The sequence below is a fragment of the Melospiza georgiana genome, chromosome 4 (assembly GCF_028018845.1).
Source record: "Melospiza georgiana isolate bMelGeo1 chromosome 4, bMelGeo1.pri, whole genome shotgun sequence".
Lineage (NCBI taxonomy): Eukaryota > Metazoa > Chordata > Aves > Passeriformes > Passerellidae > Melospiza > Melospiza georgiana.
Window position 1 is genome coordinate 29248637 of NC_080433.1, and position 25545 is coordinate 29274181.

Consider the following 25545-nt stretch of genomic DNA (forward strand, 5'->3'; position numbering starts at 1 on the left):
CACTACAGTTTAAGAGCCATGATAGTACTCTGACCTTGGAACTGATAAAATGTACTATAATTTGTCCAGAGCCAGCACAAAAAGCATTCCATTGTGTCAGCTTTTCAAGGCAATGAATGCCTCACCACTGAGATTTTGCACAAAATATGTGGGCAGACTTAATATTACAACGGTGGTATTAGAGTCACTCTGTGCTAGAGATGAAGACGCACATTTGGTAGATAAATTGTGGAAAGCTCTTGTCTTTACTCACTGTATTTGGATAATGATTACATTTCATTTCTTTTCCTTATAGCACATAGCTTGTACAACTCTGAAGAGAGTCCTCTACATGCCTACTTGACAAACACTGATAATTTTCCAGGCTTCTGTGTTTATAAGCATGTATATTATAAAATGCACAGAATCACTTATTTTAAGTAGGAATTCCTTTTTTTCCTTAAATGTACTGGCATCAGTCTGTGCAAAGAAAAATAAACCACTGAAAATATAAACTCCCAGGCACAGTTATTGGCAAATAGCCACATCTTGCACTGAAACACGCACTGGCTGGATACTGCTCCTATCAATGACACCTGTAAAACTTACAGGTAACAAATTAAGAGTCAACACCGTAGTTTCTGAAATCAAACTGTTAAAAGTGTGCTGATACAAATTTCCAGGGCAACGACATACAGACTCTGAGTTACAGTGCTGCTAGTGGATTAATTCATCCTGGGGTGGTATATTTAAGAAATAATTTGATTTTTCCTATACATTCTTTTAAATATCCATGCAAGTTAAGTTTCTGAACCGGTTGATATGGAGGATGGAATCCAGCTTTTCTGCTCTATGAACATAAATTACTCTAACAAATCAAAAAGGTATAAGGCACAACACCAGTTCAGCTGCGAAGGAAAGACAGAAATGTGGCAAATTCAGTTTTCTACAAATTGTCATCCTTCAGACAAAATAGCCAAATCATTTTGCACATTCATGCGTATCTTTTATCTAACTAGAAAAACATTTGGGAAAATCCTAAACAGACAAGTCAGCTTGTGATGGATCACCCTAGGAAATGTTAAGATACATCTTTTAACAGTGCTTTAAAAGAGCCATATAGCCACTTTAAATTATGCTTCTACAATATCCCCACCTTCCCAAAATTGTGAATAGCTTCCCTTGGGTCCTAAATATTCATTTTTAGTGTATAGAATTACAGCCCCTGCTGAGTACTTTTTTTCAAAGTAGACGATGCATCATGTGCAACCCTTACACAAGCGATTACATAAAAGGTCCATGAATGGTAATGAAGATCCTTGGCTTCCAGGAAGAGATTTGGACTCAATCATGTATTCACTATTGGCTTTACTCAGAAACAATGTTACCTAATATACCACTGTCAAATAAATTGAAAGAAGACATTGCAGCTCTTTTGACTTGATTTTCTTTTCAACAGTGCCAGATTGACATCCACCACGGAAGGAAAGGGATTTGACACTGGCTGGACCAAGGGCTGAGCACAAAACACAGTTGCACGTTTCTGCCATATGAGCCTGCAAATACCTTTCAGAATTCTCCTACAGTCTCCACCACTCCTCAGTAGGACTGCCACAGTCCCACTGAATCAGACTGTCACCTGCCTAAAAGCTCCTCAAAAGCAGTTTCATGGTACAAGCTAAAACTGAAGCTACTTCAGATGTGACATTGCTAGGCACATTCATCTTTTCAGTGAAATGGTTCACTTCATTTGCACAAAGCCATGCAGTGCTCCTCCTGACAGTTTTCAGTCTCAACAGCTATGCTAACTAAACACCTGTACCCAGAAACACACAGCATGAAACATATCAGAAACTGTAAAACAAAGGATGAAGGAATAACCCAGCCAATTTAACCACAGCATCCAGGTGTGGTATTCTGATGAAAAAACAGCCAGTGGTTGCTCCTTTCCGGTTGCCCAATGTTAGCATTTTTAGATCTGAGCCACAAAGAGTTATCAATCCTTACTGGGTTTATCTCAAAGTAAGAGAGACCAAAATTAGACCCAGAGAGCAAGGGAGCATTTATGTTTGCAGTTTCAAACACAGGCTCAGCTACACCCCTCCAGCCACAATCAGATTTTCTGCTTGTGCCACAGATACTAAAAAGTGCATGCATTGCAAGATATTGTTCTACCTTCCTCTTTAATTGTGCTCCAAGAGCACCATATAATCATATTTTAGAAATATGATTCAGTAAATACTACCAACAAAAGCTAGCTGCATGTACATCATACGCGTTATGCCTTGCTGTCAGTGTCAGGTGCTCTACACTTCTAGGACACACCGGTTTAGGATTTATAAAACCTACTGCACAGAAGCAGCTCCACAGACTGTACTGTGACCAGGGACCAGCTCATCCCTCCCAGACTGCTGCTAACCATGCTCCAAAAGGCTTGGACAATGCCAGTGTGCAGGGTCACAGTGGGAACTAAAATAATTTGGGGTTCTCATTACTAAGACTTACTCATGACTTACCCACTGGACCAGAATGACCTTTCTTACCTTCACGTATAGTCAAGCACTTCCATTAACTACACTAACTTACCAGAGTGGTTTCTTTGTTTTAAATTGTGGATTATCTCCTCAGCTAAGAATGAAGCAGCTAACCAGTATGAGCAGCACATATATTAAAGTATGTAACACAACACTAATCACATTGGTATTCAGTTTCTATATATTTATTTCTTTTAATTACGGCATGAGAACTCGACTATGTCAGACATTCAGCAGGAGTTCTGTGAAACAATGGAAGTAATTATGAAAACAAAAATCAAACACAATTAACTAGATTTAACTGCTCTACTATAAAAAGCTTTTCTAACTACTTCAAACATTTCCTTGCATTTGTTACAGTTAATCTTTTCCCAGTAATCTTCCATTTGTTTTCAGAGCCACTGGAAATAAATATATACAGTTAAAGCTGTTTACACAGCAATCCTGTGCCGTGGCTTTGTTGTGTTTTTTAAATTAATGTTATCTAATTCTTTTTGCTCTTGCAGTCTCTCTGCTCTCTTTCTGCACACTTGCAGTCACAGAGTCAATGAACAATTTCTGCTGCAAAGCTTTTCCCTTGGCTCTGTATCAATGTGGCATTCATCCCTTATGGGAATTTTTTCAGATTTTTGTCAAAAACATAAATAACAAAGTAAAAAAGCAGTATCTTATGCAGTTTTTTCTGTTTTTTTTTACATGTTGGTAATGAGGGTTTATAATGAGTTTACTCCTTGACAGATTTTATCTTGCAGCTTTGCAGTCTTCCCATTATGGGAGCCGATTGTCATGTGACATTGTAATATTAAAGAAAAGTTTGGTATCATAACGGCAGGGTGTAGAGTAAACTCAATATGAAAAAATTAAATGATAAATCTTTATTTAATTAAACATTTCTCTGTTAATTTTCATGGTTTAAGCCCAGACAGCAACTAAATACAACACAGCCACTTGCTCCCCACATATCTTTCCAAAAGAATGGGGAGGAGAATCAGAAAAGGGGAAAACTCATGGGATGAGACAAGATCACCCTAATAATTCAAACGAGGTAAAACATTATTATTATAATCACCATTATTATTACAACAACAGCAACAGTAACTGTAATGAAAAGGAGACAGAGAAAGGAATAAAACCCAAGAAAAAGCAAGTGATGCCCAATACAGTTGCTCACTGCCTGCTGACCAATTCCCAAGCAGCAGCCAGCCCCTTCCAGAAAACTCTCCCAGTTTGTATACTGGGCATGTTGTCATATGTATGGAAGATCTCTGGCCTTTGGGTCAGCTGTCCTGGCCATGCTTCCTACTGGCTTCTCGTGCAGCTCTCATTGGCAGAGCATGGGAAACTGAAAAAACATTTTATTTGAATAAGTATGACTAAGCAACAGCCAAAATATCAGGGTGTTATCAACATTATTCTCATATCCAAAACACAGCACTGTTCCAGCTACTAAGAAGAAAATTAACTCTATTCCAGTCAAAACCAGGATAGTGAATATATTCCACTTCTCAAGGTTTTAGAAGAGAAACAGCATCTTGAAAGAAAATGTTATCTCTTCTCCCATCAATCTCTTCTTCTTCCACCCAGTAGAAATTAATGCAGAAACAAAACTAAGGCCCCTTTTGTTCCCACACTCCAAATTTCCTTGGCACTGGAGAACCTCAAAATCAGACTTCTTAATCCTACAGTACCACGACTTTAAAGAAGTGAAGCCACTTTAAAGTAAAAGATTACAGCAGAGTTCCAAATGCTACCAAATGCACTCTTTCTCAACTAGTTACAAGGAAGCAGTCCTATCTGTAAGAGAGAAAATAGCCAGTAAGTTGACAGCACAAATGAGTTCTGCCTTGGAACTGTGCTAAGTGCTCTGAGGGCACACAGGATTGACATCTTTTATATCTTCACTCAGTACATGCTGCAGCTTAAGGAAAATTCTATTAGTGCCTTGTTAATCAAAGTTTTCTAGAAGGTTCCAGCTGTAAGAAACACCACCACAGGAATGAAATGTCTCTTGACAGTAGTCACAGACAGAGAGAAGCAAACAAATAACATGCTTTCACATTTTTCTGCTTTCATTTCCATGTACCCCTTTATGCATGTACATAATATATATTTACATATGCACTTGTAATGGTATTCTTTTTTCCTTTCAAGCATACACTTTCATTCAAAAGAATGAAAGCCTGCAACTTCCAAAATTATTACTGAGGAATAAAACAATCTAAGATTAACAGGATAAGAATATTTTCCTAAGTCTCCAATCAAATGTCACTGTTAATATGAGGGGGGAAAAATGCAATCAGTTGAGAACAAAGAGAAGCAACAAAATACAATCATGACAGAAAGATTTATCTTGCCTGTAACATTTCATTTGCAACCAAAGAATTATACTTACTTTTAAAGCAGCTACTGACCTCTTTTCTCTCAAGGAGTTCTCCAAACTCCATCTTTATTCCACTTTCTCAGCTATATGGGCATACAGCATCTGTATTTCCTGACTCCCCATCTCATCTAAGGACTCAGCACAACTCAAAGAAAGTGAAACAGAGCCTGGCTTGGTTCGTGTATGGCAGAATTCTAACAAGGCCCTACTACACCTACTAAGAGTACCTTAGAATTTGAGATCTCAATGCCCCTGAATTATGAACATACTGGAGACCATGACCAGCCATCAGGACCACATACCTGTGATACAGGACCTGGCAACAGAAAAGCAGCTCTCCTTCAATCACAGTCTAGAGTCAGGCCACAGCATTACTACATGTATGAATTCCGGACTTATAAAAAGGACATACATAGTTTTCCAAATCCAAGCATCTCTACCTAAAGTAGTGGCAGAAGCCAATTAAAAAAAAAAAAAAAAAAAAAAAAAACCAAAACTAGGTAATATGCTATCTGTTTTAACCTCAAAGAAAACATCAGTTTGTTGGTGCATCACTGCTCTGCCAAGCTCTACACCAGAGCCGCCTCCTACTGCATAATCAGAGAGACAAGCCATGGGTTTGTTCATCCACCATGTGCACATACAACCACATAGAAAAGAAAATGCTCTTTAAAACAGGAGTAGGGTACTATGTGCATCATACATAACTCTTCTCTGTGATTTTTATGCTAATACTTTGCTTCTCAGCTGAAGTTCTTGGATGCTTGTTCAAAAGCAGTGTTTACCTCCATTAGAATCCACTATGTATAAAGCTGCTCTAACAAGGAAATTGATTAAAGATTCATTAGAAAGTTTTGCTCAGGAGAGAACAATTATTTCTTGAACTGTTCCTCCCTGACAAAAAAAAAATCCATCTCTCTATGAAGCAAAGTCCTACTATAAAAAATTCTAAAAAGCATGACAAAAACCCTCCTAACTTTTATTTTACTGCATAGATCTCAAACTACAAGTTTGTTTTACATGAGAATTTATAACATGCTTACATATTCATAGCATGTTTACAGCAGCTACTTACTTGGCAGATGGAAATAAAAGCTAGCATCATACTTATAAATTGATATTTATTAAATATTTATATTAAATTAGGCAAATTAAATTTTTTTTAAAATAAAGGAAGAGAGAAATGGGCCCAGGTGGCTCTCTCCTTAACCCTGACAGTAAGAAGGAAGGAGTTGAGGAGTGCATAGATCCCATGGGTCAAAAGTCAGTTGTGCAGCTGGTACTGAGTGACAGGAGACACCTGGCTGCAGCAATCAGGTGATGGATGAATAGAGGTGTTTTAAGAAGGACTAGCCAAGAAGATCAGAAGGAGGAATTGTTCTGCGTGTGAGAACAGCTGAAATACTTTCAGATCTCCTTAAGATCATCCCCCTCTACCCAGCAGTAATGAGAAACAAGTGGAATGCTGTGTCCAGGTCTGTGCTCCCCAGTGACGCTGCGGAGCCTCCACCCTTCGGGACATTCAACACCCAACTGGCCTCCAGCAACCTCCTTTAGCTGAGCTCGCTTTAAAGCAAGGTGCTGAACTAGGCAATCTCCAGAGGTCCCTTCCAAATGCAACTCTATAATTCCTGATGCCACTATTTTGTACCCAGTCATAAAACAAATAGTGGCCATTTAATGTAAATCCTCAAAATTCAAACTAATAGTTATTCTGCTATGCATGAATGAACATGCACATAAACAATTATTTTGAAACACACAGAGAATCCCAGGTTAAACTTTTAGCTAGTACAAATCAATATAGTTTTAGTAAGATCAATTCAACTAGCATCAATTCACAAAAACTATGGACTAAGTCTCCCAAACTTGATGAAAAGTTGCATTTCTTTATATAAGCAACAAAGTTCTCACCTCATTACTATTGCCTAAATATTACCAAATGCATAAATGTTTTACCATATTTATATAAAATGAAAGTTCCAAGAACTGCTGGTAATTTCCTATTTGAATAATTAAGAATCACCAAATAGGTAATGAAGTGTAGTGTATGGAAATATGTGACCATAACCAAAAGCAGAAGACAAATCTTTTGCTACAATCACAGTGCTGCTTTACCTAGCACACTGTAGAGTCTCAATAGCTCTTTGATGCTATTATAGAACATCAAATAGCAGCAAGAATTGTGAGCAACCCTTTGTTTGTAAGTTTCCTGCAGAAATCCCTGTGTTTCAAGGTCCAATATTTACTATTTCTTAAATATTATACCATCCAAGTGGGCTATAAGGATCTTTTATTTCAGTAGGCTTTCTGAAGGCTGAGTGGGTTCTCTATGAATTAATGGGAAAGGCACTTACACCCCACACTCCATTTTACCTGACAGAAAAGCAAAGCTCTTGCAGAATAATTTGGTATCAGTCACTTTAAGTAGGAAAGGCAGCTGTGGATTTAGGTTATTTCACATAGTACATGTTCTTGAACACTGGAACACAACTTGATGCACTGGAATTTATATACATGGATGTCTCATGGCTTCGTATTCAGTAGAACACAGATCTATATGGGTATTAGACAATGACACAAGAGTTCTAATTACAAAAGGGCCATGAAAGGCGTTACCAAAGCTAAACAAAGCCGTAGAAACCAGCCTCAAGAGGAGATCCTGGCAAAAATGCTTTCTGAAGAATCCTTATTTTCCATGTGTGCAGTCAGCATTTCAATAGAATCATAGAAAAGTTCAGGTTGGAAGGGACCCCTAGAGGTCATTTAGTCCAATCCTCTACAAAGCAAGTTGAATAATGCTCCTTCAAACCAACGTATCATTTGCAGAGCTCTTTACTCTTCCTTTAAAAACTACTGTCTGAGGGAGGGTGGTGTGCCTGGAAAAAAGGGCAGTGGACTCTGTGCTCCTATGTTCTCTCCATTTCCAGAAATGACAATGATTCTCACTAAACATTTCATTTTATCTCTGTGTGAAAACTTCACTGTTTGCAATTTCTACTGATCTCATTATCATCACCATTCTTTTTGGAAGTTCCTATAATTCTGCAATTAGACGAAGGTACAGAAATAATAAGTATAAAATATTTAGTAAGTCTCTTAAAAAGAAAATTAATACAGTGAAAAGAATTACCTTATTCAAATGCACATAATTAACAATTCCACGTTAAATCTGATTATAATTCATAATTTTCAGGGCAAAGGGGAGGTTGCCAGACCCTTTCTAATGAAAGAAAAAGAGGTTAATGATGATGTTGAGGATCATGAAAAGATGTAGAGGAACATAAAGGCATGGCCATGTTACATAAGACAAAAGCATGCTTTGCACTGGCTGGTGGAGATAAGAGAGAGACAGAGGATGAACACCTCTTATTCTCTCTCCTAACTGCTTCTATATTCCAGTATCTTTTAAGACAATTTGACTCTTTCTGTGTCTGGCAATCACTAAGAAAGCAGAAGTTAAGCTACCCTGTAGGACTTCAATAGCAAGTCTCATGAGAGCAGGACAAAGACTGGGTAAGAGTCTCAGAAGAATTTAGATGAAAGAGATCTTAACTCTCAAGTCTAAGACTGTTGTCAACTGGATGAAAGTATTTCACCCAAGTGAAACAGTCAAGCAGAAATGACTGAAAGTTTTATTATGAATATTCACAGCTGCAAAGCAAATGCTGAAAGACTCATCAGCTTTCTATACTGAAGTTTGAATCCCAGCACATTCCCCATATTACATCTTTATAGTTTAAAACCAAGAAATCCTTAAATATGTCTTTATACAAAAAAACTTAAGAACACAGATATAAATATTACTTAAACTGATACCAAAGCCAAAACAATACATTTGAAATACATTTTTAAAGAAGTTAGTCTAATCAATGGAGCTGCAATTCAAATAATCCCATGAGCACCAATATTTTAATAACTTGGCTCCCCGCTCATTCCAGATCTGTGATTTGCTAAGGTTCTCCATGTATCCCTTAGTTCCTGGGCTTCCTTTCAGGGTGAGACAGGGAGGTTCTTCTGACACAAAAGCAGGAGAATTTTTGAACAGCATTTCCCACAGGGGCTATTCCCTACAGACAGCATAGATAAGATTGCGCCGTGTGCACTGTAACACTCCCCCAGTACTGCCTCAGCAGGTTTGCTGCCTTCAGGCACTGCCATCATGAAATACAACACACACCCCCCTCTGCATCATGACATGACTTGGGCGGGCTGTGGCAGTTTTTGTGGATCATACAAAGACACAAAAATAGCGCTCCCTTGGGATCCAAGCAGAGGATGTTACACAACACAGATGAAGGCAGTCTGTTCCACAGGGGCCAGGCCCTTCCACCTCTTGGCCTGCAGACCAGGACATCTTCTGGAGGCAATGCCTTTGCAGTACAACTCTCATAGTTATAATGTCAGTTTTGTTACCTACAGATGGTCTACTCTATTCTTGTATCACGAGCATCACATTATCTGTTGCCATAACCCTACGGGACACAGGGACACAATATTTTGAATCTATGGGCCATGTAAACTGCAGATTAAACGACCATAAACTAAATGAGGTCAATTCAGTTATAACTGTACAGAGACTGGGATCACAATACTGACCCCAAGGCCAATGCTTCACCATCAAGATGAGCTATACCTCAATATGTACTGCAACAGAGAGCAGTAACCACTACAGATCACTGACTGCACTTTCAGCAGAGCAGCTTTCTCACTTGCTCAAGGGAACCTGTCAGTGAGACAGCATGAAAATATAATGGTTGGGAATACAATTCCAGCACACTTCTAAAAATAAAACTTTTTGAAACTTTTTTTGTTGCTAGGAGATGCAAAAATATAGGACATAATGTAGTTATTTGAAGAGCAAGAAAAGCAGTCCAGAGTTTTATTATTATTATTAGCTAATGTGATGCAGACAGACAGGTTGGTTTTGACAACAAATTACATAATACTGTTTTTCCAAAATTCACCCACAGCCATGAGGACACAGTTTAGTAGGACAAGTTTTGTTTATTGCCAAGCTTCTATTAACCACTTTTTCAATTGATGAAAAAGATTTTTTTAAAAAAGACTAAAAAGGGCTCGAATGCCTTTGGTTTTTTAGCTGCGGTGGATGAGACCTATGGATATACAAAATACGTGCAGTGATTATGTGTTTTATTGCAGAGCTGAAAGAGAAGGTAAATCCTTTATTTCTAACAATGAAACTGCAATGAGAATATTTGAACAAATTAAATGGTCCAAATTTTTAAAAGCTGTCATTATTTGCAGAACATAGTACTAATGTTAAGTCTGGGATACACAAGTTAATAGAAAACTAGAGTATTTTTTCACCGCTAACTCCTGGGAAAATATGAGCTGCACATATTTTACAGGCAACTTAAAATTTAGTCTTGGAATTCCTGAAGTTAAACTTTCAATAATTTCTCCTCATTTGCCACAAAAGGTTCAAAATTGCAAAACTCATTTTGTTTGCCTTGTTTTATGGAAATGTCAAGGTATACATTGTGGTGACTGCATTTCTTACACTGTGCTACTGAGAGACACTTAAAATGTATTTAGTTATTAAAAGGAGCTCTGGTACATAAAGTGAAGCCAGCCCAAATGTATGCTTTGAGTGTGTTAAGAATGACAAGGCTGGAAATTTCAACTGTAAGGCTGCTGAAATACCTCTTCTATAACGTGCTAAAAATGCCCTGTGCAGTCTTCAGACATTTACTGGCATTTAGACATAATTTTGTAGTTAAAGGGTAAATTATGTTCTGAGTGGTTGATTCTTTGGCCACAACTTTTAAAATTATTTATCTAACCAAAAAAAACTCCATAAAAGCAGGAAAAAGAAAGAAAAATGCTTGTACCAGTAATAGGCATTACCTCCAAAATGCATACCCATTGGCTTTGCATTTCAATGGCATAAAGTAAAATCATCTACATTTGATTCAATTTCTCTAAAAAGAAATATTCTTTTAAAAGGAAAACAGATTTATTCCTGAAAGGGTTCAACTTGATGAAATACTAATATGGATGTTCATTGTTTGTATTTTGTACAGTTTATGTACTCTCTTATCGAATAGTCTCACATTTGCAAACTTGTAATATATATTACTTTCTAGCTCACATACAGCAGTTGGAAGAATACTTTACTTTTTTAAACAGACTTTGAGAGATTAAAGAAACCAGGTAATATTTATTGATATGGCTGACCTTAAACTTACAGCATATCTACAGCCAAAGACTTCTACAAACTGATTTTGAGAGACAGTGTAATATACTGAAAGCAACAATGAGCACCATAAGAAAATGAAGCTGTAGATTACTGGATAGCAGGGTTAATGACTACTAAAAAGTTGTACAGTGAAAAATATGCTCAAGAAAATGGTGTTCCTGTAAAATGTCCCCTAAACTAAGGTAATATATCTTTTTCTGCCTAAGTGGCCATTTCAACAACATGCATTAGCAGCCTGACAACCTTGGGTGTCTCAGAACTGAAAAGAGTTCAGTGTGGAGGGGAAGAAGGGACTGCTCTTCTCATTTTCTTAAACAGTACCTTCAGATTGGAAAGCTCCGAAAGCTAGTATCTCAAATCATATCTGCAACTACAAAAACATGAACTTTTTAAGGAAAATGCTGTAGTTTTATTAGAACTTCAAGAACTGATCTTGAAATAAAATGTCACCTCCTCCTGGCTTCTGAGAAAATCACAAGGGTTAGCACTACTGTTGGAGGCATCACTGGAAATGCACAGATCTGTTGGGCACGAGTGCCAACCATTACTTGATACTGATCTCATTTCAGGCTCTTATCATGCAGCTTTTGGAATTTCTACGTCTGATTCAGGCAGAATGCGTCTGCTGTATATAAGTGACTTCCAAACACACATACTATGCTGACAAAACGTTTATAAACTCTAACAAACAGATGCCTGGAGTAGTTTGTAACCAATCAAGGTAGAGGTTCTTGAATATTTTAACTATTGAGAAGACCCTACCAATTATACACATACAGATGAGAATATATGTTAAGACATTTACAGATGAATATTATAAACCAGTTCTATGAAGTAAAGCAAAATGGTAAAGGTTGACTCATGCCTTCTTAGTGTCTAAAAACACTTTGGAAGAAGCAACGTTGAATAGCAACACAACTTGAGGTATTTTTTTGTCACCTTCAAAGCTATATTCCATGATATGATCAAACACTGTATGTGTCATTCTTCTAATACTTAAAGTGATAGCAAATAATTACATTAAATCATTTGGGGGAAAACTGCCTTTTGAACAGAAACAAGCACAGGGGTTTATCAGCTGAAAAACTATGAAACACTACAACAGTTCTTTTGAAGAATAATTTACTACTTTTGATGCTAAAATACTTAAGCAGTAGAAATAGAATTGTTTTAGCTGTTCTCATCCCTCCTTTGAGGGTCTCAAATTTTCTAGTATTTCCAACATTCCTGTAACATATATTGATACAAAGATTCCTGGATCTTTAAATTAAATGTCATAATATTTAAATATCTTTGGGTTTCCTTGCGTCTTTAAGGTAAAAAATTTAGGAGTTTGAGGAAAATTCATTACCCAGCAAGTCAATGGTAAAGTTAAGAAAAGAAGCCAAAGAGCCCAACTGTAGTGAAAATCTCATCTAAGCAATACCTCAATCCTCATTAATATTTTACCACAGTAGCTCAATAATATTGTCTAAGTGCCACTAACAAAGATTAATGAATGAGATCTACACATTTCGTGTATTTTTTTAGGTTTTTTTCTTTTAACATGGTGGATTTTCTGTTTAGGTTTTATTGCCATCTGTGAGGTTAGAGATATTGGATAAGAACATCTAAAATTGTTTTGCTACACGAGGAATATAAATGACTTGAAGGTATAAAAATTCTAAAGTTTATGGAGAAAAAAGTTCAATCTGCATGCTAATAGCAGTAATATTATCAATTGAAACCCTACAGCTACCATGACATATGTCTCACAAATTCAACCTCTATTCCTTTTGGTGAATCAATGTGGAAAAACACAGGCAAGCAGGCAGTTTCAGCTACAACTGAGAAATAATTCAATAAGTCATTTTACATCAGCATTCTAATTCAGAGGAGGAACACTTTCATCCCTTTTGACACAATCTCCCTAAGCCTTCCTTCTTATGCTAGACTGAGCTACATGACTGAGGAGTCTGAGAGGGACAAACTGGATACCCTTAGGATGGAAAAAAACCAGAAGATACATTCCAGAGGGTATGCTAAAGGATGCTCAGCTGCTGGGACAAGACTGCAACTAGACCACTGTAAAAACCTTGAATGAATGCAGCCTGTGTATCTGGTCCTCTGCACTATTTCACTCTACACACTCACTCCTGCTGGGCCTCAGTAATTGCTAACATGGACAAAGCTGTACCACATCAAGCTGCAGAAAATGCTGAAGCCACACCAAGTAAGAGGTAAAGTGGAAAAGAACAGTTTCATACAGCTGTATTAATGAGGAACAAGTCACAAGCTGTGGAGCTGTCAGAAAAATCAACAGCTGTGATCAAATGCAAGTTTTTTCTTCATCTAAAAATTAGGCTATAAAAGAATTCCCTTTTTTATCATCCCAGTCATAACCTGTCTTGGGCTGAAACAGAACAGCTCAGCTAATTAGATACTTGATAAAGGTATCTTATTTGGGGCATTTTCCTGCGTTTGCATTTACAGCAGGCAAAGGAGGCAAATTACTTACTTAGCATCAACACTTTTCCACTTCAAACCTAAAATTCTAGACCAGTTAATTCCTCAAAGGTAGCAACGAATGAGACACATTCCAATTCCCAGTACTTCAAAGAAACTTTTTAACTGAGACATACAGAAATTACCCAGGCTGCTGCTGCCGTCCTAAACGCTTCCAAGCAAACCCCGAGTTTGTTCCAGGCAGGAGGGTGACACAGCGAGATGCCACCCCGCGGGGCTGCCCTCCTAGAGGTTTTGAAGCACGTAGGCAAGCTGCAGCAGGAGGGAGCAGACCGAAGGCAGCCGTGCCATGGCAGCAGGTGGCGGGACGCGCTGCGGGCAGGAGCGACAATCGCGACAATCGCGACAACCCATCCCCGCACCCAGGGTAAGCAGCGGCACGGCTGCGGGACACAAACAGCAGCCAGGCCGGGGGGAAATCGCCCACCGAACGCTAGAAGCGAGCGCCTGGCTTACCCACGTAGTGCAAACAACAGTAATACTGTGCAAACAGAACTTAGTCACAGTCAAAATGGCAACATTTTTACATTTTTCCTCTTCCCAGCGCAGAAACCCCTTCTCGTGCGACTAAGCCTATGGAGCTCAGCATAGGAGGATCATACCTAATAAGCGATGTGCAAATAGAGCAAGTTCTTGTCCCTACAGACCTTCAGTCTAAAAGCATCCAGACAAAAAATACTCCGTTCTTCCGTAGCGCAGCATAACAAGGCAGACTGAGGTGCCTTGTCTGTTATCAGACTAAGCCTGAAACGTGACCTTAAAAATGGATTCCAAAGACGAAGTTCACCACCATAACTGCAAATTATTCCTCTTTAAAAGCATTATTACCACAGAGCCATGCATGCTCTTTTCCATTTCATCACCTAAGAGAAGCTATCTGCTCAGACTCTCTCACTCATCAACAAATTATTAAGCAACACAGCTGGACATCACACACATTCTAAAATTAACAATTAAGAAAGCACCTCAATTCTCCTTTAGGGCTTTTTGCATCTAATTTTTTTTAAGACATGATTATTTGGGGATGAATTTTTTTAGGAAGTTCTCAGTGTCACACTTCAACAGTCACTAGTTTTGCTTTCTTCAAACATTTTAAAACAAAAGAAATTCTAAGGATTATTTCCAGAAATCTGTTTTGCAGTCCTATAACTTGGCATGTGCCCAGTATTTAGTGTTGAATTACAGCTCTGGGAAATAAATGAAACATCATTTCCAAAAGAAATGGTATTTTTCACAGCAGTTTATAAATGTATTGAGGGATAAATTCCATTTTTAACAAACCAGTCAGAACTGATCTCACACAGGAAACTCCAACACAATCTTTAAAAAAGAAAAGAAAAAAAAAAGACAGAAAACACTTAGAAAACAGCTCTGTGTGATACTTTCTTTGCTTTTTGAGTAGCATGTTCTTCCTGGGGGCTGACAGGGCTCAGGGCCACTGGTCAGACACCATCCAGCCTAGGGATCATGAAGGTCTCACCTTTTCCTGTCCATCCCTACTCAGTGAACTAAGAACCCAATGCACACCTAGATTTTGCCTACCCTTTCCATTGACTGTGGGATCTCAGCACCTCAGGATGAAGGTGCAGAGTGGCCAAGAACACCCTTGGGGGGCTCGGGAGTCCTGGAATGTTGCCAGAAGTGTCTGGTGACAGGACTTTGATCCTACACAGGAGATGACACCTGTATGAGGACTGGGAGGATTTCACCGGGTGAATGGTGAAGGGATAAGTTACTTAGAGTATAATACACAGGGTTTAGGATTTCTGTACAGGGGGGTCTAGAGAAGTAAGATGGAGGAATTGGGGCGTGTCCTGTCCTTCTTCTTCTTCTTCTTGGCCTCCATCTTCTGTGGTGATGGTGGCACTTTGGGATTGGTCTTTACTAGAAGTGCACCGGTTAATAAGAGTAGAAGGTATTGGAGAAAAATCATAAATATTGTACACGTAACTCTGGGTATAAAGATAAGTGACCGCCCCAGGGGCTGCGGAGTGTGCCCATGGCTGACTTGCTGTGCAGACCTCTGTTGGGCTGAAAGAAAATCTTTTAGATAAACAATTAATAAACACTGAGACCAAAACAAGATCAGAAGTCTCTCCTCGTCCTTTGAAGCGCCGGGCTGCCCAAGGCCACTCTGGGCCTTTCCAGGCCACCTAAACAGCCGTGAAACCGACAATTGACAATGCACATTCTTACTGTATTTAAAAACTGGCATCACAGTAATCATCTTGTTCTTTCATTCCAAGCTTCCATGGGTTGTTTTAATATAACACTGGCCACCTTGTGCACATGAACAGGAACAAAAGCAGGTGTCTCGTCTTACGTGCACGAAGAATTTAGAGAACTAACCTGAAACAATTTGGGTTTACATATCTGCTTTACAGACAGGGAAGTGGATGCTCCTTTGTACGAGTTGTGGGGCTGATTTTCACAATCTAGACTTCAGGAAAAACCACACATTTTCTTGTTTAGTTAACAGTATTGTGGTTTTAAGGCACAGCACCAGAGCTGTACACGGGACTGTGGTCACAGAGGGGAAAAAGCAGTCTCATAGGGGAGCTATGCACAATAATAAACACTTGAGCTAACATCACTTCTCCTGAGACAGCATTTGACTTTGCTCTGCAGAGAATCAGAAAAAGGGAGGTTACAGCCTGAATAGGTGTTTTGCAAACAAAACACTAGAAAAAGCTTAGCACATTTCCATACCCAAATGCAAAAAGGACACCAACAAAGCTGACAGGAATGGCTTTACAAGGTGCTGCCAAGTAAAAAAAAATAATTTCTGTAATGCTCACATATTGTCAACAATCATTGCTTCCCTTGATACCTGACAACTGCAAAACAGGGACACCTCCTTCCACACATGTTTAGTTCATACTTTTCCCACACTCACACTAAAGCCTGACACAACAATTATTAGTTTAGACCTCCAAAATTCTCACATTTAGACAGCATGAAAATCTTATCAGAACCTGTGGGAGCATCATTATCCTCCAAATTCTTCACAGATGGAAAGCAGTGGCTGAGAGATATCCTACTGCCTTTTAGGAAGGCAGCAAAAAAATCAAAATGCAAAACAAAGAAATAGAAGATGGAAGCCTAGACCCAAATAATGGACAACAGACTATTAGTTATTTTTTGAAGACAATCTTCTCATTAACCTTTATCAAATCCTTAAAAGACAATACCTTAAAAAAGGCCCATTGACTTTTTTGTTATGATTTAGCTTTGCAGAAATGGAAGGTAACAATCATAGTTTAGGGGAAAAAAGGACTATTTTTACAAAGGCTTTTTTGAGGATCTAGAGTCCAATAATGTAGGAAGTCCAAAAATAAATAATTTTTAAAGTATGCTTTGCCATTGTGGGGAGTCTTTAATAAATCCACTTCTGTAAAGACTGAAGAAGACACGACTGCACAGAGTACAAGATATCCAAACCTAGGCTCCCTTTTCCATAAAAGGTTGGAGCAAATGACCTTTTAAGCCCTTCCTAACCTGGGCTCTTCTCTGATTTTATGAAAAAAATGCTCATTTTGTATTAAAGGTCACAAGTTCTAGATTTAGAGACTTTCAAGGAAGTTATATGCACTCAAAACAAGGTCTTACAAAGTCTCAAATTCAGAAATAAAATTAATACAGATAGAATTAGCAACTAGTTTCAAATATGTAGGTTTTAAGAAGTTATGACCTACATTATAATGCAAAAATAGGCCCCAGAATGGAAAGGTCGAGTCACCCCTTCTGTTGCTAAAAAGAAGACAGGGCTCGTAGAAGTATTAAAAATATCTTTTACCATTTTATTTTAATTTTAGTGGGTTTTTTTACACATTACTTTGAATCATCTTCATATTGTTTGGCAAATACCAAGATTTTGGAAAGGAAATGAAAGACCTTTTTTCCATCTGAGCTCAAATAAAAGCAAGGTTGCTTCATCACTCACTAGCTGTGATCTTAGCCCTGGAAAAGCAAGAGCTAATCATAATATACAAGAATCTGTAAAAAGGAAAGACACAAAATCTGCAATCACTCATATATATTAGCAAGAAACAAAAATCTTATGTAAAAGATTAGCTGTTATTGCAGAATAGGTATTCTGACTCACGTTTCTATCACTGATAATGCCTCTTAGGAAAATAAATAAACATTTCCCAACCTCTTCACAGAAGCAATTTCTCCCATATAATACATTATCTCTTCTGGTTATTATGAATTGTAATGTATGCACATTCTTCCTCTCAGATCATTTGTTTACAATATAAGCTAATGAATTCAGTATCTTTTCTTTTTCTTAGTCCAGGGTGTTTTCATAGGGAGCATAAAAGTCTAATTTTTCAGGCAAAGATTTCAATTAATAAAGGACCAGAAAAAGCTCAGAAAGCCAATCATACCATGGGCAGGGTGAGGGAAGTGCCCAACACAGGAAGGACATTGACCTGAAGTGAGTCCATCCATGAACGATGATTAGAGGGATGGAACACCTCTCCTACATGGAAAGGCTGAGACAACTGGGTTTGTTCTGCCTGGAGAAGGCCTCAGGGTGACCTGATAGGAACCTTTTGGTACCTGAAGGGAGCCTACAGGAAAGATGGAGAGCGATTTTTTAAAAGGACATGTGGTGACAGGACAAGGGAGAATGGCTTCAAACTGAGATCAGGTTTAGATGCAATATAGGAAGAAATTCTTTACTGTGAGGGTGCTTAGGCACTGAAACCAGTTGCCCAGAAAAGTTGTGGGTGCTCCATCCCTGGAAGAGTTCATGGCTAGGTTGGATGGGGCTTTGAGCAACCTGGTCTAGTAAAAGACATCCCTGCTCATGGCTGTGAGAGAATAAAACAGAGGATATACCTACAGCTTTTTACAATGAAGCTCCTCCTTTCCAGAACTAGAGAGATCCAAGGGATTACAGAACTCACTTACACATAGCAAAGGATGCTTTTTTCATCCCATCAATCAATTAAATGTGGAGAGAGCAGGACTATGAAAAAGCGTTTGGATGAAGGATGAATGGAAACATTGTGAAAGGACCAAAAGAAACCAGTAAGAGATATCACATGCTGATGGGCACACCCAAATACACCAGTTATCAACTGCACTTCCATATGCAGCTTCTCAAGAGGTCTGGTTTTAGAAAATAAAGGACAAAATTAAATCATTAAGAGAAGGTGACAGGAAGAACAGGATAAGAGCTATAAACCACCCAGACAAGGACAGTACAGAAATCAGCAGCATTGCCTATTGACTTACAGCAATGCTACAGAATGAAAGGGCCAAGATTGCAATCACTGTCAACTCCTGAAGAGTACAAAAGGTACAGTCAAAAAAACCCATGTGATCATCAATCAAGAAGAAAAATGCAGAAGATATGATGAGGACTTAATAGCCAACATCTTCTATCCTACCTGTGCCTGTAAGTAATCCCAGCCCCATCACCTGATCCCACATCTAGGTGCTTCTGAATATGCAATAAGAAAGTGAAATCAGTGAAAGATTAGGTATGAGAAGGAAAAATGTGTTTTGTTGAAGTAAAATCACCTGTCCTTTCTATAGGCCTTCCCCTATTATATTTTGTCACACTAGTTGCTAAACCTGTGATCCCTTGTGCTCCCAGGCCAGGGCACTGAAAAAAGCCAAACCATGCCTTGTTCACAGCAGGAAACCTCCTACTTACTGCAGAAGCCAACATGCTTGGGGATGCTGAATCATGGGATCCCATTCACAAATGCATGCTTACTGCATAGTCTCATGTGAAAACATATGCCACACAATCAAATAACTATCCCTAAGCATCTTACCTGCTGGGATTTTAATAATTAGGGAAATCTGTTCATAAACAGGAAAACGAGCTATGTGTCACTCAAGTATAAACACCCTTGCCATGCAAGCCTTTTCTTGCTGTCTTTTATAAAATGAATGACCAGGAAAGGATACAGCAACTAAATGTTGTACAGTCAATAAAAGCTAGTAGCAGCTACTGTTATTACTTGTACTAATGCAGTAATTAATTCCCTTCTCTCACACACGGCAGCTTCCTCTAATGGAGCTCCATCCATGAACACCAAAACAGGCAGAGTCCTTCCTTCAGCAGCAACAGGCCAAGGTCTGTGATGTGTGCAGATCCAAGTCCTGCCCCTGCTGGCACTGTGAAATTCTATACAGCCATGGTAAAGACAGTGACAACCACGAAGCAGCTACACATTTGTTACAGCTCAGACACTGGTTAACAGCTCCCCCTTCCAGTTCCACAGATGGAACCGTGCTTACAAGCATGGCATCACATATACAATCAATTATATTATTTAACTTCTTGCAGCTGTAAGCAAATGAATGGACTCCCCATTGCATTTGATGGAGAAGTAGCAACTTTTAAGCAAACAATAGCATGAGCCACAAAGAGTTTAAAAGCTGAAAGGCAAAACAAACGGAGTCAATTTCCCACAAAGTTTAGTTCTAGTATGCAAAATTGTGGAAGCATTGGTAAGTAAAGCATGTTACTACAGAAGTAGCCTTAAATACTGTAAACACTCGGTGTGGTTAGTGCTTTAACAACATGCACATTAAGTATTACTGTTTGAAGCTTTAACTCAATAAATTACAGCTCCACTACTCTGCCTCTAAAATAAGGTTTTTTCCTATGAAATCTATTACAACATAGGATAAGGCAACATTTCATTAACATGCAAGTGTGGAAAATAATGAGCCCACACAGTCATAGTTCGCAACACAGACAGACATTTTTACTTTATTTAAACAAAACAAAAAGAAGTTGGCCGGGGAAAAGAAGAGCCTTAAGAGAAAAGAAGCAGACTATGTTTGCTCTAATGGGAGGTAAAGAAAGAACAAAGAAACTTCTGACCCCAGGCGCAGCCAAAAATAAAAGGAGTAATGTGGCTTTTTCCCTCACACAATTGCTGACTCTGTATTCGCTTATTCCCATTACATACCATTCAGATATGCAAAGGAGCTGGTAATTTCTTCAGGGGAAGATTTTTGCCATGTTATTTATTAGCTAGGAAATAATTCCTGACACATGCTGAATTTTTGACAGACTTCCTCAGTTTTGACTCAGTCTTTTGACAATTATACAGCAGCAGTGCCTATGAATAAAAGTAATTTCTCTTTGCTTCTTATGCTGTGATTATTCAAGTCCTCCTGATAGCACTTATTGAGTCATTTCAAATACTATTAATTTTCTAAAACTTCTACCTATTCATATTACTTGTGAGTTTAAGCCTGTTTGTTTCGTCTTTGTCTCAAATAATGGTTAGATTTTTAACATCCTTAAAATGTCCCTGTAGTGATGAATGATACTGCACAGACCCTCTGTAAGCAGGAATTGTGTGTATTTCTCCAAGTGTTATACCTCAACTAGCATACCTCTGTTGAACCTTCAATATTGTCTGCCACTTTATTCCATAATAGAGATACACAGTTCCTAAGGTGGCAAAGCTTTTTGAATCATTGCTTTTGAGAATCTAATTTAAGACATCCTAGTGGGAGGTCCCACTTTCATAAAGTAGAATTCAGTATTCCATGAAAATCAGGCTTCTTTTAGTTAAACTCATATGCCTCACAGGCTAAAAATAAGTGCAAGAAAATCAGAGTTATCTTCAGAGGAAAACTCTTGCATCACTGCTGACAGAAGAAAACTGGCCCCTGAAACATGTTATGCCACCAAGCCTCAACTGTGGTCATGAAATATTGAGCCTAAGCCCTATGCATGGTAACTCTGAGTTTGTACATCATGTACCTTCTTTGACCTCTGCATCCTTCCTTTTGAATCAAAATTTAATTTATTGGAAAGCTTCATAGGCATAAGTATTAAAACACAACAGCAGAGTGCAAGTTTCTTTACAAAGCATCCCTGAGAACTCAGCATGAAAATTCAAAGGAACATTAGGTACACTAGCAAGCAGTTAGGTAATTGAAAGGTTAGGAAGTGACTAAAAAAGCTGCAGCCATCTGATCATTTGCTTGAGAACAACTTTATCAACAACCTTCTCCCCCCATAATCAAATATAATTTAACATAATCAAATATTCTCAGAGTCTCCTAGCTACTGTGGTGCAAAGAAGTGGAAGGTGAAAAAGCAGTAAAGGAAAATGGAGCAGAAACTGAAGAGGAGCAGGACATTGAGAAGCTTGCTTGACAGATGCTCTAGCCCTTTGTCAGGACTTCCACTCAAGCACAGAGACTGAGGGGTCAGGACACCCTAGGCACCACACACAAGGACTGCAGCCAGCCAGAGCATGGACAGAGGGATTCTTCCAACAGTCAGTCTCCTGTGATCCCCCAGCAAATGAGAGATTGTTATCAAAGGCAGCTCAGCTCCCTGGAACAGAGAAGCACTGAGACACCAGAGCCATAAGGATCCCATCTAGCTGCCTTTATGGCAATAGCATATGGGCATATGCCACTGCCACACTGCACGAACACACTGCAACAGACAAGGGTATTTCTCACTCTTATACACTGACTTAAAGGATTAACTGTTCCTCCTATCACTGGTGAAACTTCTGCAACAGTGGCATGCAAAAAACTTCTTTAATGTTACAGAAATTATAGAACAGTATCTCCTGGTATTCAGCCATCCACACATAGCTTTTGCATTTCTTACTCAAACTTCATCTCCTTCCAGCCTAAGCAAAGGAAGAAATATCATACTCTTCCACAGTGCTCACAGTGATGTTCAGCATTTGTAAGATGCTGACAGAAGATTGTAACAATCTCAAAGGGCAAATAAAATTATGTTGGTGGCAGAAATTGCAGAAATTCACATCTAAAAGCATCAATTGCATTTCTGCACTCTGGGGTTCACTTGCAAGATCTGTATTTTTAGAAATATGCATCATGGACATCAGAGCAGCCCCAGCTAGTATCACAGAATTCCAGACAGTTATTTTCAATTCGTTCCAAGTGCCTTTTTCAGTGATGGGAAGAGGAAGGCGTGATACAAGTAGTTGTTCACACTTGCTGTACCATCTTTCCCATTATACCAAGTGCAGTGAGACCACCAGGAAGCTTTCTGCACTGAGGACAGCCTCCACTCCCGTTCTCTGCACAAGCTCTGTGTGCTGAGAAGATGCTGCATTCTGCAGCTGGCAGTTTCTGGAAGAAATTGACTGCTGCTTTGTGTGGGATGGCAGATAGTGCAACTACCATGGAGATACCAAAACACTGACGCCACTTCTTTAGCTACTGAAGTCAGATCCTTATGATTAAAAAAAAAAAAAAAAAAAAAAAAAAAAGGGTTGGTAACTGCAAAGAACTCTTTTTAGGTCTAGTTTTTGGCTCATTTCCATCTCAGTTCAGTAATTGCTGGAAGGCCATAATTCCACCAGCTGTTAAGATGTTGGGGTTTTTCTTTTCTCTTTAACAAAACTTTCCAATGGTATAATTCCTCCCATGAGCATTCTGTCTGATATGCCATTAAATTCTGGGAAGCATCTTCACTAACAAAGCTCAGTGACTGCAGCTACAGCAGCGTGCATCAGAACAACACATTCCATGTTTTCTGTGCTTTATCTCTTTGCTCTTGCAAGTAGCAGTAATAAAAGTTGTTGCCATAACTCTCCTTGACAGCACTGTATTTAAGGCTGCACCCTTTCAAGAGAGTCTTGAAGAGATGATATATTAAACAAAGTACTTCAGACATGGATGGAGCTGTCCTGTCCTTCTTTGTCAAGGGAATAGAACAATATTTGAAACAAGTCCCTCTGAGCACTGAAAAACCTTGTTTGTGTATTCCATGATGAGACACGAAGTATGAACAATGAAGTGCATAATCCAAGTTGTTCTATTACTGGTGTGATGAATGGGGTTGATATTACAACATGCAAGAACAGAGGCTGTTACAGCAGAGACATTTGTATTAATATCTTTAATGTATTTAATCTAAATAACTGCCTAAATGCCACACTGTTCTACTATATGGCGTATCTCCCATATGAGGTCCTGAATCTTGCATTTTCAAAATGTTCCAGTTTGTCTGCTATGGCCATTTCTATCTTTTAGGGGAAGAAAAGCAACTGCCTCATGGATGCTGTCAACACAGTTCACAGTATTGGCCTTGAACCTGTAAATAAAACTCTGCATGTGTTTTCTGCATCTCCTAGTTAAATAATAGGCTCAGTATTACCTACTGTCAGTGCAGTCCTTTTCAGAGTCTCTGAAAGAAGAGGAGAGCAGAACTTGCCAAGGATAAGCAAAACAAGCCTGCAAATACACTAGGATCTGGCTTTACACATCTCTACTTTCCAGCAATGCAACTACAGGCTGAGGCCAGTACTTGAGCAAATGCTTTTTTACCACTGAGGCAATTCCACTCCTTTAGTAAAGCCAAGTTAAAAACAGAGCAGGGGAGAATGAGGAAGGAGGAGGGACAGTGTGAGAACAACTTTGCTAAACACAAATCATGTTGTGGTTTAACCCAAAACCACTCTAACACTGTATATGGTTTTTTACCACCAAGTTGTAGTAGAATTTAAAATTCACTTTTTCCTTATGGTTTCAAACCTCAATTTCAGCCTTGCTAAGAAAGCTATCAATTCCAGAACAGCAGGTAGGAGATACACCCAACCCAATATCTCTAAGCATCAGGTAGAAGGATAATGAGCTGGGTGACTCCTTCAGAATCTTGGAATAGCAACAGGTACCAGAATGCTATTTTCTTCATTTTCTACAAGGTCTTATCAATTCTGACACTAAGAAACAATATTTTTAAGAATAAAATCACAATTCCATCCCAGTTTAAATCCACTGGAACTAAGAGACAAATTGCTGATGGCTTGACCAGATTGTCAGCACATATATAAAACCCACACAGAGCTCATGAAACCTATTTGTTTCCATCTTCAAGAAAGTAGAAAGAAGCTTTATGATAAAGCCCTGATCTTGGCCTTACCAACCGAGCGATGCAGGATGGTCCGGGAACTCAGTCCCTCTGGGAGACAGAGTGCCCGAATACCCAGTTAGCTCGTTGCTGCAGGCTACCCTTAGCAGGCTCAGTAATTGTCAGCCCTTTAGTGATCACCAGCTTTCTTAGATTTCAGCTCTTTGCCTGCTTGCTAGGGCGCCTTTAGCTGAAGCAGAAGCAGACACGAGAGAGGAGAAGGAGAGGTCCTGGCGGTTCCACAGCGATGGTTTATTGGGGAGTCTGTGAAGGGTTCCAGCGACAGCTCTTCTTCTGTCAAATGGGCTAAAACAGCCCCTTTTTATAGGGTATGGGGGATCCAAACTTGTCCAATAGTAATGGTCAAGGAGAAGCGGCCTATGAGGTTACAGAGAGAAGCTATGGGGGCCAGGGGCAGAAGACAGGAGCTTATTTTGCTGTCTCATCATGACTCAGCAGTTCCTACTGTTAAGTCTCAATCCTCCATGGAGCTCTCCCAAGCTCTGTGGAGTCTGCTACAAAGCTTCATGCACTTTCCAAGACAAAACTGATTTACTTAATATAAATCACATATCGTAACTATTGATAGGTGGCCACAAGACTGGGCAAGGGTCTAATCATATGAATAAATGCTGCAGTTGTCTCCATATGTGACAACCAGATCAAACAGGATAAAAGGTATTGGTAATTAAGTTGTGAAACCATTTACATGGGAATTCAGTCTGGAAAGACTAAAAACCACTTTGCTTGGCACAGGGTTTTGTAAGGTCCCAAACCCATGCTGTTAGCAAGGCATAACTAACAGAGATGGGAAAACAGAACCCTCTGAGACAACAAGATAATTTTTCAGGTTTTCTTCTTGTGAATTCTTTTTTGCAGTCAGGAAACATGAATTCATATTGATAAAATCCTTTGCATGACACAAAATTAAATCAGGACTATAATTTACCTCATTAAAATTATTTCTACAGAACCTCTTAAAAATATATATAATACATACATTGAAATTTATTAACATTCATTTATCATTAAT

At 38.8% G+C, this 25545-nt stretch overlaps 1 protein-coding gene across 3 annotated transcripts in view; it reads right to left on the reverse strand.

Moving 5' to 3' along the window:
• LARGE1 (LARGE xylosyl- and glucuronyltransferase 1) overlaps positions 1 to 25545 on the reverse strand; it is a 282357-nt gene that overhangs the window by 201784 nt on the left and 55028 nt on the right. Inside the window, exon 1 of one of the 3 annotated variants that reach the window (XM_058021890.1) lies at positions 3685 to 3828. The exons of the other annotated variants lie outside the window; for them this stretch is intronic. The gene's annotated coding sequence lies outside the window, so the exon portion shown is untranslated. Of the gene's footprint in view, positions 1 to 3684; positions 3829 to 25545 lie in introns of those variants that run through there. 3 annotated transcript variants of the gene reach the window in all.